General features: G+C 49.0%; 1 long non-coding RNA gene across 4 annotated transcripts in view; it reads left to right on the top strand.

Moving 5' to 3' along the window:
- Positions 1-9,544, top strand: part of LOC310896514 — a 29,039-nt gene extending 19,495 nt beyond the window's left edge. For 2 of the 4 annotated variants that reach the window (XR_014581560.1, XR_014581562.1), the window contains one exon: positions 2,529-8,372. This is a non-coding gene — a long non-coding RNA (uncharacterized lncRNA). Of the gene's footprint in view, positions 1-2,528; positions 8,373-8,680 lie in introns of those variants that run through there. The other 2 variants (XR_014581559.1, XR_014581561.1) reach the window with 2 other exon arrangements.
- The last annotated feature ends 9,446 nt before the right edge of the window (positions 9,545-18,990 follow it).

The following is an 18,990-nucleotide window of genomic DNA, read 5'->3' as shown; positions in this document are numbered from 1 at the left end:
TAAGAGCTAGGGCTCAGTATTTCAGTGCTTAGGGCTGGCAAAGCTGCCATAATCAGCTGTATCTCTGAATGTCTTTGATGCATGTGCACAAAAGTGCACCAGTTTCTTTGTCATTGATTTAAAGTCCAGCCTGATTTAACACTGCCACAGGTATAAACCCTTAAATGCTCTGAATGTGGGCAGGGGATACAGCCAGAGGAGGACCTCTGCTTCTCCCAGGGCAAAGGTGAAAATGGAAACACGTAACAAGAAATTGTGGTTCTCTTTTCACATGGAAAATGTGGTCTCCATGGAGTTCAGAGGGAATTTTCTTCTTAAATAAGGGAGAAAAACACCTAAGAAAACACCAGAATTTCATGTTCTTAGGCCTTGATCTCCAGACATCCTTTCCATGCCTGCTATATTGGCATGAAGCTATTCCTGGGTGGAAGGGAGCAGGGGGTTGGCATGTTGCAGCCTGGTGCAATATTTATCATCGCTGGTAGTCCCTGGCACACCGTAATGCACCAGTGACCGTGCCAGGAGCACCACAGTAATGCTGTGCTCTCACTTACAGCTGTAACATCGCTGTGCTCATCCCACCATGGTTATTCCCAGCACAAATCAGTGCATATGCTGCTGCTGTACACCGTACATGGGTTTGTCGCAGGCGTGTGGGCACGTTCCTGGCATCCCTCTGCAGCCCTGGGCTGGGCTAGGTGTGCAGCAGAGCAGGGAAGATGTTCTGTGGCTTCTCCCTGCTGTCCACTCCTGCATGCAACAAGTGGTGTGTGTTGCTGCCATCCCTGGGGGGCCGGCAGGAGCAGGGAGGTTGTTCACTGTGTTTATTGCCCTGTGGTAATACCTCGAAGTCTCTGACATGGCACGCTGGCCTTGGTCGTTCATTCCAGGCAGCTTGGCTACTGGAAAAATAAGAAAAAAAAAACAAACAGAAGGCAAACTGCTTAGCGGCCAGATTGTCATGCCAGGCGTTGGCTTGATGGGGAGCAGCAGCGTGGGGCTGGTCTTCCCTTCGCTGGCTCTGCCCAGGGGAAACAGGTTGGGCTCTGGGGTGAGGAGCGATGAAAGGGAAGGGAGGAGCATGGATCTCTTTTTGATTCAGGGTTTTTTTTAATAACGTTTCTGCTAAAAACTTGTCAAGAAATCCAAGTTCTGTCTCACTGTTAAAAGCTCGGTGGTTTTTCGTTCTGTTTTTGGGTCAATTGAGTTCTTTCTTGTTGAGTCCCTAACCTTTCTCGAAAGGCCAGGCTGAACAAAGACTCTGTCTTCTGTCCAGGGGAAAATTACACAAAGCCCAGAAAATTGATTTTCTGGGGCTTGTGCAGCTCTGTGCAAGAGCCAGACCACTCTCATTTAGCCTGGCTCTCTGCAGCCGGAGCTTTGTCCTGGTTGAGGCGACTCAACGACGATGGCTTGGCAGTGCCTCTGCCTCACCAGCCAGCGGCTCAGTGGGGCTGTGCCATGCCCACCAGCCACTGATTTTTAGATTGAGATTAAAAGCAGAGCTTGTACTAACCCAGGGAGAGTCACCTGGATTAGGCTTGATTTTTGGTATTTGGTTTCTGTGTTCATTTACACACAGGAGTATACCTGGCAATGCTGCCTTCTTTCCAAGATGCTGCATTTTGTTCTGTATGATGTCTATAAGAGTCACTGTAGGGTACAATAGATAACATTTTGACTAAGGCAGGGTGTCTTGGTGTTTTCTTTTCATCCCTCGCTACTTCCAACCAGGAGCATCCGTGTCTTCATCAGAAAAAACTTTCTGCTGCTGCTTGGCCAGGGAAGACACTGGTCAGCTTGGTGTGGTTGCGGCTGCCTTGTAGGGCATTAGACCTTTCTACTGGCAAAAATAGTATTTTGGAGAAAGCCAAGACGGTGGTGATGTGAACCAGCACGACAAGGTGGTCCCTCTCGCTGACCTTCCTCAGGGAGAGGGAACAAGCCTTCCCTCACGAGCCCCATATTGCAAGTGGCTGGAAATCCGGAGGGGAGCACTGAAAGTAACACTCCAGCCTGGAGCAGCATCGTGTCAGGAGAGAGCAACAGGAAACCATTTCTGCCGATGAGCTCAAACAGGCTTTGCCCTGGAAGTTCCTTCCAAAGAGTCATGGCTCTGGGGAAGAAACACTGAGATCTTGTCCTGGAAGTGATGATTTTTTAAAAAAACATGTTTTTTGGGAAGAATTTAAAAAGTGTAAAGACAAAATTATATCAGTGATTTAAAAAAGAGGTTTGAGTTGCTAGATTTATCTGTGATTACTGGAAAATTTTGGATTTGAATACAAAGTCTGATTAGCTGAGCAGTATTTCTTCTGCCTTGTGATCAGAAAGGGAACTGCTTAAAGGCAAGAGACAACACGAAGAAAAAATGATGTAGCTGCTGTGTGTAAGAAAACAGATCTGTCTCCTTACTTTAAAATGTTATGGGTGTTTTTGTAGCTTAAGAAAACCTTGGACTAAGCTGAGGTCAAGAGACGTTTGCATTTGTTTTGGTGCCCAGTTGTCTTTTCTGTGTCTATTCACAGGTGAATCTCCTTAACTGAAAACACAGCAACTAGACAATAATGGAGAACAGAGCCAGAAATTACCCAGTGACAAAATATTTAGGAACAGATAAAAAAGAAACAAGGAGCAGCTCAAAGGAGAGCCTCATCTTAAACTTATTTTGGTCCAAATGTCATCTGCTTCACAAAGTCTTTCATGTTGCAGCTGTTCTCTCCTGTCATTCCTCCTGACATATGTAAGAATTTCTCCATTCTAACTCAAATGTGTCATCTAGCTGGCAGACACTGTCCACGGTCTCTGATGTGCCTGCTTCTTGCCTTGTTCTACAGTAACGGCAGCTACGGAAGCCTCTCTGGAGCGATGCAGACTTTTTGTGTGCCAGATTTTGTGCTTTCTCTTGTAAACACATTTCCTCCCGTGGTCCCACATGGCTCCCTGCCTGCTGATGGCTGAGACCAGGGGAAGCTTGGCCTTTGGTCTCTGCTCCTCTTGGGGGCTTCTTTAGGCCCCAGACAGAGCTGTTTGCTGGGCAAGCTGCTGCCCTGCGTGGGGTTAAAAAGCAGCCAGCACAAATGCTTGTCCTCAGAAGGAGATGGATGGCTGAAAGTTTGCACAGCCAGAAGGGCAAAGTGCTTGTGGGAATTAAGAGGGAAAAACAAACCTTTATAACTTGCTTGAATTTTGTGGCACCACTGGGATCCGTTCCTGATTTGGTCACAGTTCTGATGCAGAAAAAGTCATAAGACATGAGAAGTCCTTGTTGCAGCTGCCTGCTAGCTGCAGGGGCTTGCCTCTGCTCCTATAGGGCAGAGGTGGGCAGTGGGGCTGGTCCAGAGGGGCCGAGCTGCCCCAGCCCGCCCAGCATTAAAGCAGAGCTGGCTGCCCACCTGTGGGGAGCATTCTGGAGAGCTTCCTACAGCAGAGTTTACTCAGGGGGAAAGTGCTGTGTGTGTTTAATTAAGAGGAAGCCATCCCTGCAGCTATGTCCCCACTTTTTGCTAAGAATTAATCTGGGAGGACATGGGCCTCTCAGTTAAGGACTCTGCACTGCTCTGGACTCTGCAGGGAGGACACAGGGCGAGCAGCCACTGGAGCTTTTGCCCCCCTGCATTTTGCTCCCCGAAGTTCTGCCATCTTCTGCAACCCTGCTGCCTCTCCAAGTCGTTAAGGATCTTTTAACAGCATTAAGCCTGAGCTGGAAAGATCCAACCAAGTCCAACAGCAGTGCAGTCAGATGGAACCTGGGTGGAGAGCCACCTCTGTGGGAATGCAGCTGCAGGGTGCGAGTGCCAAACGGTACAGGAGGCTTCCACTGGCAGCCAGGCTCTGCGTTGATGAATATCTGCTCCAAAACGCTGTCAGGAAGGCACATGCCAAGATGTCTGTACGTTGCAAGGAAGCAGGTGCAGTCAGGCGCTCGCTCAGAGGAGAGGTGAAGCTTCGGAGCCAAGAGTGACAGCGGAGGCAGGGAGGAGGCTGTCCCTGTGGGACCAGGCGTGCCGGTGACACTGGTGGCTGGGTGTCCCAGCACCGAGTTGTGCCAGACCCGGACGCAAAAGGGGAAGCGATGCCAAAGCGCTGCATAACAGAAGACGCTCAAAGGGCAATAACTCATGTTCACATTCCTTCCGCCTTATTTGTTTGCGCCGCATTGACCAAGAGGCACGTGATGTGCCGTGACGTGTGCTTCAGAGGGTCAGGTTTCTGTCTGGGGCTGCAGGTGTGGAAGCCACGGCGCTGGAGGGAGTGAAGAGCCTTGTCCTGGGGCAAACCAGGAGGCAAGAGCTGAACGCGGTCCCCTGCCCCACACATCAGTGCAGGGACACGAGGAGCAGTGCTGCCTGGAGACACCAGCCACAGCCTGGGTGCCTGCAGTAGCATCCTCACATGGGAGGCATCTGTCCTGCTGCGCTGCATGGCTGAGCCTGGAGGGGCTGTCACATCCGCCCGCTGCCTGTGCATGCCCACCTGCTCAGCACGCCCACCCGTGCTGGTGGCAAAAGGAGGTTTTTCACTGCCTTGAGAAAACAGTGCTGAGCATCTTCTTCCTTCAGGAAACACCTGCTGGCAAAAGTGGGTCATCTCTCCAAACCCCAGCCTGGCCCCCAGGGCAACAGAAGCCTCCAAGGGCCTCAGGCTTAGCACAGGATTCAGGTGCTGTGTGGGGGATTTGGGCTTAACCAAACATCGCAAATCACTGCGCTAACCCTGTAAAAAGGACCCATGCATACATACCTGCACAAGTAATTCCCCTGCCTAAGCACCATTAGGAATGCTGCATTCTGAATTTATTTAGCAAGTGCCTTGACAGCTTTGGGTGTATTTTTTAAAGCCCTGGCTTTTGAGTCACGTTATTATATATTATATATTACATATATCTATGTTCTTAACAAATGGATGCCTCTAGGCTTCATAGCTGTAGAGGAAATCTTGAAAAGATCCTGAGTCAAAAATGGGAAGGAAAAAGAAAAGAATCCAGGATTTATTACACTTCTTATTACTATTTTCCTGGTTTCTGAGCCTGTCTTCTATTTTCTTTGGAGCTAGCTGATGACTTTTGAACTCCTGGGGTCTGACAGTACTAGAACTGGGCTCCAGATAAAGTGCCTGACTGCTGCATTTCTGCTCAAGCAGCCTGTAAGCAGGACAAACCAAACAAAACATATATCTATCTATCTATCTATATATTTTTACTAGAGGCTGTGCAAGGGCATTTCTTTGTTTCCTCAGGGTTTTTTCCTGTTTGTAACAGCCAACTTCTGCCCCTCTGCCTCCACACGAGAAATCCTGCAGACCTCTTATTCCACTGTGGCTGAAGCGAGTAAATCCCTTTAAAGCTCTGGAGATGCTTCATCCTGTGAGATGCTGAATGTGAGCAGATGACTCCTCCAGAGCTGAAAATTGAACTGCCACCATCCAAAGCAAGCCAGCAAGGTGTCTCCGCAGGCTGCCACCAGAGCAGGGAGGGGGCTGCAGCCTGAAGCCCTTCCCATGGAGTGCCCAGGCACCCGCCAGCGCTGGTGTGACCCAGGACAAGGTCCCATGGCATGAATTGGCCAGCGGGTCTCCTGGCAGAGCTCTTCACCAGCTGGGGACCTGGCTCGCTCCTCTGTGCTTGCCCGTCTACACACAGATCCCTCTTGAGATGAACCTCTCTTTTCCTACATTTAAGCGTTGTGAGTCTGGATGCAAGCCCAAAAGTACATAATGTTACAAAATCTGCCAGTAACGCAGGGGAGAAGTAAGCAAATCGACTACTTTCCTCTGTTATTTTTGTTATGAATCATGGATTCATAACAGCTCACTGGAAAGCTTCAGGCTTTTTTTTTTTTTTTTTGGCTGGTTTGTGGCTTTGACAAACATCAGTGTCTCCTCCATGACCCTCCCAAAGCTTGCTTCTGTCCCCGGAGCTGGAGGAGATGAGACCTGAAGGAGAGCTGCTGGTGAAGCTGATGAAAGGCGGGTTTGTTGCCTCTGTGGCTATCCGAAGGTCGCCTCCTGGCCAGCTAGGGAAGGGACGTGTTGGCTCCCGGGGGCTGGATCATGGCACCTGGGCACAATGGGGCTCGGTGGGTCTGGGGACGCTTCTGCCAATGCAGGACTGGAGCCGTCACGAGGACACCCCTGGGTGGTTTGAGGCGCTCTGCGGGATGGCTTTGTGCTGGTGGTTGCTGTGCTCCGTCTCGTGTGCTCAGCATGCGATGCAGGAGGCATTGTGGTGGGAGAAGCACTCTGCAGAGGAACGCCTTCGCCTTAAGTCCCGTGGAGCAGCGTGGTTTTCAGAGCAATATTTGGTTTGGCAGCTTCTAGATCTGTGTGATCTCCAGGATCCCTTTCCAAAACCATTTCAACTGACTTCTGGGCCATGAGGAGCTGACCCAGCTGGAAGGATCATTCTTTTTCGTGGCAACCAGTCTTTGAGCAGCAACGCCAATCTCTAGCTCAACCTTGTATTATTTTCTTTGTGTGCCTCTGTGACATCTGGCATTTCCGTGGGAGGAAAGCACCCAAATGAAGACCATGACTAAAGGAGAAGTTCATTGACTTTCACTTAAATTCTCCAAAAAAAGCCTGGAGCTACAGGAACGCTCTGGAGTGTCGTGCCAGAATTCCCCCTGCCTTTTTCACTGCCTCCAGGTCCTAGGTACATACTTAGCCCAGAAAAAGTCATATTAATGTAATGAAGGAGTTGTGCCTCTATGACAGGCCACTGGAGGGACAGGAGAAGACTTGTCCAAGGGCAGATGTATGGGGAGGCGCAGACGTGCAGTTTTTCATGGTTAGTTTATGCTGCATGGTTGTGTTTCAGGGTTCCTGAAGGAGGCAGGAGGCATTTCAGAGGCTTTCAGAATCGAGAAGGAATTATAATTATCCTTTTCTTAGGAAATTAAGAAGACAACTACACTTAAATGTAAGTTGCTAATAAGACAACCAATGAATGTGTAAGCAGAGATGAGCAGAGCCATTTAGATGCCCATGGGTAAACTGGCAACAGCAAGAAACAGCACCCGCCCATACAGCTTGTAGGCCGCCCCTCCCTGTGCCCACTTTTTGGATGTGTTGGGTTAATTGAGGCATCGCAGCTGACAGTGGCACATATGGAATCAGTTTACACAGAGATTAAAATCAATTATTGCATGTTTTTGCAGCTCCGAAAAGGGCTCCTCTGGATCGTCTCCGTGGGTTTGGTCTGCACTAATCATTTTTATTGTCGCAGTAAGAGGCGGGGGGAGAAGAATGACTCCTCTACTACTGGTGAGGATTTCTTAAAATATTAAGTTAATGCAAAAATGCCAAGCATCACAGCAGTAAAAATATAAGGCACTAATAAAATAGAGTTAATGTTTCACAGTGCATACGCTTCTCAGAATTTCCTGCTGATTTCAAGTGACTTTGCTTTGGCCCATAAATCTAGCATTAAAGCAACAGTCAGCAATTGTGTTTAATTGTGATTAAGGTCTGAGACTGACAACAAGCAAACTTTCCCTTAGTCATATAACTGTGATATTGGTTGTTATCGATTATTTTATTTATCAATTTCAGGAGCTTTGCCAAGTACGCCAAGCCCTTTGTAGAAGCCCGTGATCCCATGATGGTTTTGGTTCACTGCATGTGTTGTGATTAGCCCCAGGGAAATCTGCAGGCACTGGCACAGGATGGGTCCACTTGCAACAAGTAGAAGCAAGCTGATGATGGGACGAGGAAGTGTAGAAGAAATAAGAGATTGTTTATGTTAGTCATACGGGTACCTTAATTTGTCCCCATTTTGGCATATTTTCGCATCTGGACTTCTCTTTGAGTGCATGAAGTGTGTTCTCATGACAGGTCTCGGGGTGAATAGTTACCTTCAACATCTATTTTTGCTTCCATTACTGTGATCTTTATCCATCATTTAATTCGCAGTAGGCTGAAACTTGGCGGTCCAGATGTATTTCTTTTAATCAGGCAGAAAGTTTCTTAAACAACAGTCTGAAGCGTGCCTCCTCAGACTCCCAGCTTCTAACACGCTTCTTTCGAGGATTTAAAAACAAAACAAGAAACAACAACAGCAAAACCTCCTGCTCGTTTTTCCTGCAGCGACTGCCTAATTTAATACATTCGATCCTCCCTCGGGAGGGTCATAATTCTGTATTAATTTTAAGCAGGTGCTCTGTGTGCTGCAGCCCTTTGTAACAGACATGCTAGACGATGTGCGTGGACGCTGCTGCGTGCAGCCCCAGTGCGGAGCCCCCGCTCGGGCTGACGGCCCCAGACCCGTGTGCCCCTCTGGAGCCCTGGGCCCGCAGATCCTGCTCCAACGGGTGCTGCCCCATCGTGTGTCCTGGCCCGCTCACACTGTGCTTTGAGGCTCCGCGTGAAGCTGGTGCGTGGCCCTAAGCTACCTGAGTATGGTGGGGAGGAGCGGGGGGAATGCTGGAGCTGGTGGGGAACACCACTGTCTTTGTTTCTTTTTTTTTTTTTTTCTCTTGTTGTTCTTGTTTGGGACAAGGAGCCATTTTGCCAAACGGAAAATCTCCTCCTCCCTAAAAAGAATTAATTTCGGAAAGACTGAAACATTTTGCTTTGCTGTTTCGAATCACTGTAAAATGCTCCAACGCTTCCCCTCAGGAGAGGCTTTCCCTTGGATTTTTCCCTGATGCACTTGGGTGGAATTTTCCACCCGATTCCACAGGAAAAAAGTCGACTTCGGCAAAAACCAAGGCTAGCCCCGGGAGCAGCAAGGCAGGGATGGAGCTGCCCTGTGGGGACTGGAGGACCTCAGCACCCCGCGGACCCCCCAGCCCAGGAAGCTGTGCGAGCTCCCCACCCCTTCGCAGGCATCCCTATGGGGATGTGCCTCCCCCAAGGGAAAGTGGGGGGCTGTTCAATGGTATAACAGCATTTTCTGTGTCGTTCTTTCTTTTCTTTTTTTTTCAGTGTCTGCCATTCCATTTTGATGTTGTTTTTGTAAATGACTGAATGTGAGGCTGATGTTTTCGTGCAGCTACCTACCTTTCAGTACACATTTTTAAGTGATGAAAAAGTATTTTTCAAGCCTTGTGACTCTCTGGTTATCGCCAGCTCCCCTTCCCCTTGGTATTTCTGTGGGATGCGATGTGATGGGATCCTTTGATGGTATAGCCTGACATAATCTTGTTGTACATTTGCAGTTTCTCCAAGCACATCTTTTCCAGTCATTTTGTAAATAACTATACGTGCATCTGAAAATTACTTCATTAAAACCTTTACTAGCCTGACTCATTTGTCTGAACATAGGAACTTGTGCTTCATTTACGAAGGTAAAATTGCAGAGTTCTCAAAAGAGCTTATTTAATTTTTTTAAAGAATGCATTCAGCAAAGATCTTCCTGTAATAAGTTTGTTTCTTTTTTTCCCCAGTAAGATTGCATTTCATTTTGTTTCATGATAAAATGGTTTAGGAATCTCAATCAGGCCGTTTCACAGCCTTTTCCACATCCTTCAGCTGCCCTGGCATATTAATGAATTTAGAGGAAATTGCTAAAGCTTGAGCTTTGTGCACTATTGCTCTAAATTGGTTATGTGTTTGTTCTGTTTGCTACCAGTGGAAGAAATAGAAATACCAAATCCTGAGCAGGCTGCAGTTTTGAAGCATACCAGCAAGGTGAGAAGGTGTTTAGCTTTCCAGTGCAATGCGAAACTCCGTTCCTTTCCCTTCCATTGCATTTGCAGAGGGTGAAGCCGGGGTGCTTTAAAGCAGCAAGAGATAAAACGTGGTGAATGTCTTTGGAAAAATTCCTGTGTGTCTTGTTTTGGTCACAGATGCTCTGTTAGCTGCATCCAAACAGGAGGCCTGGGGAGACAGGCACCAAGCTGTGGCTGCGTTGGACACTTACCGCGGTCCAAAGAGGAAGCGGAATTCAGTGGAATTCCCCAGGGGATGCTCCCTGGGGTGTGGGTGGGAGCATCCCTGGCCTGCCCCTGCGGGGATGAGCTTGTCCCTGGGGAAGAGCCCAGCTGGGGGAGAAGGGAGGGGTGTCCCCTGCTCGATGAAGCACAAGGCAGCCAGAAAATAGTGGGGGGAATTCTCATTAGGATGTGGAAGGAATGAAAAGGAGAAGTGTTCTGAGCACACAGCAACTTTATCTGGGGAGCCTCTTGTCTCAGCTCGTGCTGGAATGGGGGTTGCAGACCTGGACAGGGCTCAGAGAAGAGAGTTGAAAATGATCAGAGAGCTCAAAAAATGTTCATCTGCGGAGGGCATGAAAGGCTTGGCTTCACTGGCTGGTAAAGGGAGAGGGACTGTAAGGTGAAAGCAGAATGGAAACGACTGGTCAGGGGGAAGCGTTTTTCAAATACTCGCCTCTCTGATAGCGGAAGGGCAAACGGGCCCTCCAGGGAAACCGAAGTGTGGGGGATTCCTACAGAATGAAGCAAACTGTTAGAAATGTGTGATTTAGCATAAGGGTTTATGGCCAGGCTGGTGCTGGGCGTGTAACAGGGAAGGTGATGGTACCCAGATCCTCGATATTGGAGCAAAGACCTTGCCATTCCTGGAAGGGATATTAATTACACCTCCTGCTCAAACCTTAGGCATTGCTTGAAGTACTGGAGGTCAGGGTGAGCCCTTTGATGGGCTGGGTTTCCTCTTTTTCCAGCATACCTGTGTTTCCTGCAAAGTATCAAAGTGTCATAGGGCATTCCTCAGTGGATACCATTCCTTAGTGTTAGGTCTCTTCTCTTCTCTTCTCTTCTCTTCTCTTCTCTTCTCTTCTCTTCTCTTCTCTTCTCTTCTCTTTTTTTTTCATTTAAAGTTACGCAATTTTCATTATTCTAGGTACGTTATGATAACAGTACTTTCCATCTGCTATGTGAGGGTTTCCATCAAATGCACAGAGACGCTGAGGAATACACGTGTGCTCCCAGCATCAGATCCATCTATGCGGTGCTGTTTGCTTTATCAGCAGCATCCTTTCACCTCTGTCATTGCAGCCTTGCCCCCTATCCCTACCCCACTTCTTGCTGCGTGGAACACAAATATGTTGGCTGGAAAGCAGGAAGACATGAAGCCCATGAGTGAGTGCCCTTGCTTTCTCTAGGTTTAGCAGAAATGGGCTACTTCCAGATAAAAGCATCGTTTTGGCACTTGTATTACTATATAAAAGATCAAGCACTCTGGTGAGAATCAGAAAAGTCTATCAGGGCTGGATTTAAATGAGCTGAGAATCTCATTTTGCCCCTTTCCATCCCCAAATCACACACTCGTGTCCTCCTGGCTCCGCTGCTCTAGCTGCAAAAATTCTAATTATATGGGGATTGCCGAGCAAACCTAATCCACTAACCTCAAAAGCTGAAGTCACGTCCCAGTTGTCCGCAGCATGGTTTGTCGGCTTTAGCAACACTTGCAGGCACGCACGGCGCCGTTTCGTTATCCCTCCTGGCATCTCACTTGTTTGCTTTTCTTCGTGGGCCGGAGGCAGCCGAGTCTGCCTGGGTCGCTGCCCCCGGGGCTCGGAGAAAGTGCTCGGAGCCCCGGGGTGCAGAGTCCAGTGCCTCTGCTCTCACACGTCTGCTCGTGCTGTGGTCCAGCTTCATCCAAAAGCTGAACTGCCCAGAGAGGTTTGGGTTTTTGTTTTGAATTTTTTTTTTTCTCTTGCAAAACATATCTTAAGTGTGCCATGAGACTTTTAGGTTCAATTCTGGCGATGTGCTCTTTGGAGCCACAGGAAAAGCCTGCAGTTCTGGTGTGATCTGTCCTGAGTGGAGGACCGAGATCTGGCTCTGTGCATGGCAATTGCTCTTCCGTTCCTTGGAAATGCCCAGCCAGGGCTCACCTCCCAGCCCATGGAACTAGATGAGAAACACAGTCTCGGTTTCAGCAGAATTTGGATCAGCCCCCAAAACAGCACATTTCTTGTTTGCATTTCACTTCCTCATTTAAGATTAATCGATATAGTTCCCTACTCGACGCAGGAATGAGGGTGGAAAGGAGAACTCAACTCCGCTTAACCCCCAGTGTTGAAATCCGTGCAAGGAATGCTTAGTTTTATTTTCCTAGCCTTTCTTATCCTGCTTTGCTCCTCATGGGAGCTGTTTGCATGAGTGTTTTGGTGTCATTCTATTTTTGCTAGGCTTTTCCTAATCCACCCAGCTCTGTGGGGTATATGAACATTTAACATAGTTTCGTGTCATTTCCATGTTGATCTTGCACACTGGAATTTTATTTTAATGAATTACACGTATATTTTACTCATGAAAGTGGGGAAAACACAGCTTAAAAGTGAGAGGAAAAAATCTACCAAAAGCCTCTGGATAGGCGATATTGCTATAGGTAGTGCGGGTCCTTCAGAACGCTTTCAAATGCACCACCATTGCCATCTATGCTTTATCAGTTGTGTCGTGGCTGCAGCTAAAGGCATGGGTCGAAATCAGCCTCTGAACATATTTAAGATGCAATTCCTATACTGCAGAAAAGAAAAATATGGGGAGAGTTTATTCGCAGAATGGTACGCGCTGCAGAGTGAGGCTGGCGCTGTGCGTTCATCTTCTCCTTCCTTCACTAGAGGAAAGAATGGCAGGCTCCCAATGGGCTGTTTTCCCCCTGCCACTGACCTCAGCTGTGCGAGGCAGGCCCTGGGCTTGTGCAGGTGATGGGCTTGGCAAGAAAAGCAGCCCAGAGGAAGGCATTCACCATGTTCACGCCGCACCGGGGTGTGCTGCCAGGGACCAGCCAGACGCGAGCAGACCTGAATGCTGCTTTGCTGCCGGGCAGGCTGCGGAGGGGCGTAAATAAGTAACTCAAGATGAAGGCAGCAGCAAAGAGGTGAATTTTCTGTGCTGTCAGCACACTTTGAGCAGCCAAAATCTCTTGCCATGTGAGCCCTTGCACAAGGGGGTCTGCGCAGGCTCGTCGCACAGCCATCCCATGTGACTGTTGAGCGGTGCTGCCGGTGTTGCAGGCTGAGGTGCAGGATGCTTTTCTGCAGTACTTTTTCAGCCTCCCACTGTTTTCTCCTCAGTGACTTTGCGAGCGTGACGTGATTTCTGTGTTTGGTAGCTTGCAGCGGCTTCCTTGGTGGCCGTGCCCTGTCCCCCTGAGCACCCTTCCCCTGCTCCCCAGGTGGAGACTCTCCCTCCCGCTACCAGCCCAGGGTGAGCAGCACGGGTAGCACTGGCTCTCTGAGTAGGCTTTGCTGACAGCTCTTAAGAGAAACCCAGGTGTCAGGATCTGCACGGAGCCCTCCCCAGCCTGGTGCCTCAGCCGCAAGAGACTCGCCTGGTGCCTCAGCCGCAAGAGACTCCGAGCCCCGGTGCTGCTTGAAGCAGAGATGGCAGCGCCGGTGCAGTGATCTGTGCTAATGCTCAGTTAATGAGAAAAATCTCCTGTCAGAGCTGTGCACATCCTGTTGTGAAAATCCATTCAAGAAGATCACTTAAAGATTTTTTCAAGCTTGATTGGGGCTTGTCATTCTGCATTCATGCCTCATTTCCCAATAAAAGTTGCTGTAAAGACAATTTTCAGGAACCTGCACGTAGTCTGAGCAAATAAACATGACTGCCATGAGCAGAATGGGAAAGCAAAATGCAAATCCAGCAGTGATGGATGCAGATGGAAGAAAGACCATTGTTCTGTCTGCTGGAGAGGCGGAAGAAGCAGGAGATTAATTAGGAGTGAGGAATATTTTTCATGAAGTGTTTGATCCTCCCTTGCTTCCCCTTCTCTCTATTCTGGGGTTTTAGCAGCCTTTCTTACCGAAACCCGCAGCATGGCAGTGGTGCCCAGCTGGTGGATGGTGTCTGCCATGTACCCTGGGTCCTCTCCGGCATCAGCCCCGTGTCTGTGCGCTCCTGTCGACTGACATCCCCTGGGCTCTGCCTCCTACAGGCTCCGGCAGAGAAGTGCTCGCTCCCAGGTGCCACGCTCCACCTGTGGACCCCTTTCTGCTCCATGCGTGCCATGAGCCAGCTGGCCAGGCTTATCCTGGCTTCTGTCCTCGGGCCCCTTCCTGGCCCTGGAACTCTCCATGCTCCCTGCTCGGCCTCCTTGGCAGCACTGAGATGCTCACGTTTGTCCTTTGCTGCCCTCTTTTGCTTTCCAATAACCCGATGCTCCAACAGACATGTTTGACACGACTCCTGCTGCACGCTCTTCTGACAGGCTCACAAACAGCATTGAAAAGAAAGCAATTAGGACTCTGGCAACATCTGATGGCACCAGTACCAGTGAGAAGGGGTGCACCGAGCAAACACCAGGCTGTTTCCTTGGCAGAAAACAGCAGGAGAGGCATTTCCTGGGCACCGAGGCCATGGCTCACCAGCCCCACATCCAGCACAGGGCCTGCGGTGCTGGGGATGCTGCCAGCCCTCGTTCCACCTCTGCCGGTTTGCTGGTGCTTGCTGGTGTTTGCTGGTTAGGCGGGTTTAGGATGCGGTCAGACCCGCTGCCATGTCCTTGAAGCTCTGGAGAATTGCTTCCTGATGCAGCAGCTCTTTGTGGGGGTGATGCACTGGAAAATACGGCATTTGTGGTTTTAATTTACAACACACAAATTACCTTAATTGAGCTGCCTGGGATGCTTGCATTATGTTAATGCCTGGAATAACAGCATCTTCATTTAGAAATCTGATGAAACCAATTTAATGCATTGGTGATGCCAGTACCAAGGTACTGCAACTCCTGGAGGCACGCTGCATCTGTCCACCCTCAGCTGCCAGCCCTGGCTGCGGGTACCGAGGGTGCACACCAGGGTCCCTTGCTGCAAGCACACGCCATGTGGATCAGGGGTTTGGCCGTTTTGCTGGGGAAGCTTGGGAAAGCATCGGTGGTATGGTTATTTTTTTGGAAAACATGATTTCCAAAAGCAATGTCACATTTTCTTGGAATTTGCCTGCAGTTGGGGGAGTTTTGGATGAGATCTCACCCAGTGTCTCACCCAGCAGAACTAGGATTGCTAATGTGCCTCTGTGTCAAACAGGGAACTTTTGAATTGTCTCAATGTGGTTTGTTCAGTTTTACCTCTTAAACAGATTTGGTACTTGTATTTCTATTGCTTTGCTTTCAGAAATTATGTGTCCCCCGACTGAACTGTAAAAAAAGCACAAAGCAATCTCAAGAGAAACATCAACAGCCCCAGCAAGGAGAGCTGGGGTTAAAAACCAAGGCATGGAGTGAAAGGTTTGGCTGGGATGTAGCTGTTTCTCCTGCCTTCTGGTGCCAGCCCAACTGCTCAGCAGCTGGGGGTGGCAGAGCCACTGCTGCCATCAGCACGGCCTTTTGAGTGCTTCTCCCACAGTTAGAGATGCCGCCAGCAATTCTTCTGCCTTACTCTGGGGCTTAAGCTCTGAATAACTTAAAAATCACTACGTGAGGTGAAAATACTCTTTTGGCACTCAGCTGGGAAAGATGTCCCTTAACAAGTCTGCAAGTCGCTGCTGTGCTGGCTGGTCCCTGTTTCACAGGCAGGACGGAGACATTTGGTACCTGTTGGTGTAATTTTCTGTCGTGGTGTTTGTTTTGGGTTCAGGCAGAGGTGACCCATGAAAAGCTGCAGCTCTCTTGGGGCAGTGTAGCAATAAAGCAAAACCCTTCCTAAACCTTTTTTCTGCCTTTTTATTTTTTTTCCAATCTCCAGTTATTTCTCACCATCCAGCACCATGAGCTGTTAGAGAAGCCAGCCATCTCTAACATCTCTAGAGAAGCAGTCACCAATAGTGTTGGTGGACTATTTCTTTTCCTTTTTTTTTTTTCCCCTCATCTTTTCCCATTTGCCAGATGAGACACTTCTTCCCCAGGTTTCCCTGACTTTCGTTGGTATTTCCTGTCCTCCCCAGACTGTGCTTTCTCCCCACAATATTAAGGGGGCTCCCCTCAAGGAGAGGTTGGGGCTGCTAAGGGATGCCTGCAGGAGACGAGCAGCAGAGCAGCAGCAGAGCCTGGTACGGAGGGTGAGGACAGAGCTGGGGCTTCCCTCCAGCTCTGGAGCTTCCTCAGTGTGTGGCTAATTCCCCCTCTGCAGCACGTGCTAGCAGCCCTCACCACAGCTACAACATCTTTCCTGTGCCTTGGCTGGGAAGCTTCTTAGTGGGATGCATCTTTGGTGGCTCCCCTGAGAGCCTTCCTACTTCACACTGGGTGCAAAGCCCCTGAAAATCTGCTTGGTGATGCTCAGTGAAGGGTTTGGGCGGGTCTCTTTGCCCTGCACCTGTGCTAAGCGTTAGTACCTGCTTACCTTTGTGAGTGTGGGTGCAAGCCTGTTTGCCATGAGGTTGTGGAGAAGCTAGCATGTGCGTTCTTGCGGCTGTTGGAGAAGCCTGCATCGCCTCCCATTCGTTTCCAGATGCCCCCCCAAGAGCCCGTCCTGAATGTGGAAATCCACTGGAGGGTTGTGAGCCAGGAGAGGAAAGAAAGCCTGCAGCAGGAGACTGCTATTTTCCATATCTGGGACTGTAGAGGGTGCCATACCATAGACTATACCCGGACTTCCCTCAGGTGCCAGCGGGTCTGGCGAGAGGCTGGCTCCTGGTGATGGCCTTTGCTCATCAGCAGCTCTTCCTATTGGAAAAAATGCTTAAAAAATTAAACACAGTAATAATAATAACCCAGCACTTGCCATCCTGGTGGAAAATAAATAAGCTTTATGAAGAGTCATTTTTAACCTTGGTCTTCTCCACACTGTGGCCCCGGGAGCTTCAGAAATAATCAGGGAAGCCTGGTGAATCCATGGAGGCAGGTGCAAGGAGCATTGTCCGTTGCTTTGAGCTAGGAGCTAAGGCACTTCCCAGGTGCTGGAAGCAATTTTAGCCATGAGATTGTGCCAGTAATCATGGACGGGGTCCGTGCCTGGCTGCAAAGGCACACACTTGAGCTCTGCCCATAGGACAGGGAGAGATGCTCCTGTTCGGGAAGCAGCACCCGAGGTGCAGTCTGTCCCCTGGTGCTCCAGGTAGAGGGGCTTCGGTGTGAGATGCCGAGCAGGGGCCAAGCACTGCATTTTTCCCTACATCCATGCAGCAGCGGCAGTGGTGGTGGCTCTGCAGCAGGAGGCCTGCCTGCCTTTGGCCTTGCAGCATCTTCTCGTCACGGGGCAGGCTGGGGTCTGTTCTGATGAATCGGATCAGCCAGGCTGCTCGCACAAAGCCACTGCAGTTGCAACAGTGGTAGAAAATTGCGCACCACCCTGCATCCTGAGCAGGCTGGGAATAAACTGCTTTTCTGTTCGCTGGACAAAATCAAGGCCTTCTGCATACCGGCGCTGTACTTGCACACACTGCAAGTGACGTTTTATCAGTGTTTAAAGGCTCATGAGTAGCAAAGAGTGGAGCAAGTTTTGAGGTCATCGAGCAATGCTGAAAGCCTTGCAACGGGAGCTAACTGTAACATCTTTCAAAGGGTTCTCCTGGGGTCCATATGTGTAGACTGGTAAAGCTGTTAACGTTCCCAATTAGGTTTTAATTTATCTTAGTTTCCTCAGTATTGCCATTAAAAGTCACACCATACAACCATTAAACCTTAACATTACAATCTTAGAGTTTTGTCAGGTGCTGGCCACCAAACCTAACTATATACAAGCTGCAGAAACTGGACTTTAATTCCAGCTTTAAAAAAAAATGTTTAAATGGGTCAAGAGAATTTACCCTGGACATCTGTTTGACGTATAACGTGAGGATATTTAAAAGTCTTTTAACAAAAACAAATAAAGGCTTCCACATTCCCAAGGACAGAAACCATTTAATCTACTTGTACAGTCCTTTCAAGAATTTACCATTTTGGCAGGAGATATATGTCATTAAAGAAACAACCAATAAGATTTATTATGGCTAATTTATGTCTGTAACAGCTAGGACATGTTTTTGGGCAGTAGAGCTCACCACGGGCAGTGTTTTCCTTCCTGCACATTCTTATTGTTTTAGTTTATTACAGCAGCACGTCTTGTGAGATCATTTATTGCTTAGCATGATGGTACGAAGAACCCATTTATTACTGGGAGACATCAACACATTGAGTGAGATCACTCCCTTTCCTTTGGGTCAGCGTACTGTAGGTGATGAAATCATGTATTTATCTACAACTTATTAGATGCGTTTGATTGACTGGGGATCAATTTTTGTTTAACCAACTGTGCTGATGAGGAAGTTTCTCAGTGTACCACCGCAATGTTTCAAAACAGCCGTTAAAATAATTATCATAACGCGGGACCATGGGGCAGTCCTGTAACACATGTTTGCAGCGAGAAGAGGACAGTTCTAGCAACTAAAAATATAAGCCATATGGAAAACTCATCCGGCTCCGAGGGGAAAAAGGCTCAACCTGTTGTAGTTTTTTTATAAATTGGGAATGGTACAGTAAATGTTTGGGATAACCCAAGTCACCAGTAGGTCTTTCCTGCCATTGCTGAACTTCTGACCTCATTTCCTTGGAGGGCTGTTAAAATGAAGTCAGAGGGCACGCAGAGTTATTTGCCAGCACCATTTTGACTTGTGTGGTCTAGAAAGTTAACAGATTTCCCCCCCTTCCAAGAGACAGACGTGGCGATGAGGGGAGAAGACGAGATAGCTTAATTAGCCTCCCAGGCTGCCCAGCGGGGATGAGCCTTGCGCAGCCTCTGGCGGGGTGCCAGCTTCTCCACCGTGGGGGATGTGGCGGGGTGGCATACCACCAGCGTGGAAAAGGTGGAAAATGCGGATGCTCGGCGTCACCCCGGCCTTGGTGGTGGCTGGGGACCACATTTGGCGGCATCCCGTAGTCAGGGCTCGCCGGTGGGTGGTGTGACATGGAATAGTGGCAGCGGGAGAAGCTTGTGCTTCTGGTGCTTCGAAGGGAGAAGTCTGGTGGGGAGAGCGTTAACTCCTGCAGTGCAAACCGGCTGGTGTGATGGTGGGCATCCCCAGCAGGAGGAGAGCATCACTGCAGAGGGGTTCTCATCATGCCGTGAGGCTGGAGCTGGCAGTGTTTTTGATGGCTCGGCTTTGAAGCTTAGTGTGACGGTTTACTCAGTAGCTGGACAACCAGTCAAAATAAAGCAAA

The sequence above is a fragment of the Anser anser genome, assembly GCF_964211835.1.
Source record: "Anser anser genome assembly, chromosome: 3".
NCBI classification, from domain to species: domain Eukaryota; kingdom Metazoa; phylum Chordata; class Aves; order Anseriformes; family Anatidae; genus Anser; species Anser anser.
Note: the sequence above shows the minus strand (reverse complement) of the source record. Positions and strands in the feature narration are given on the sequence as shown.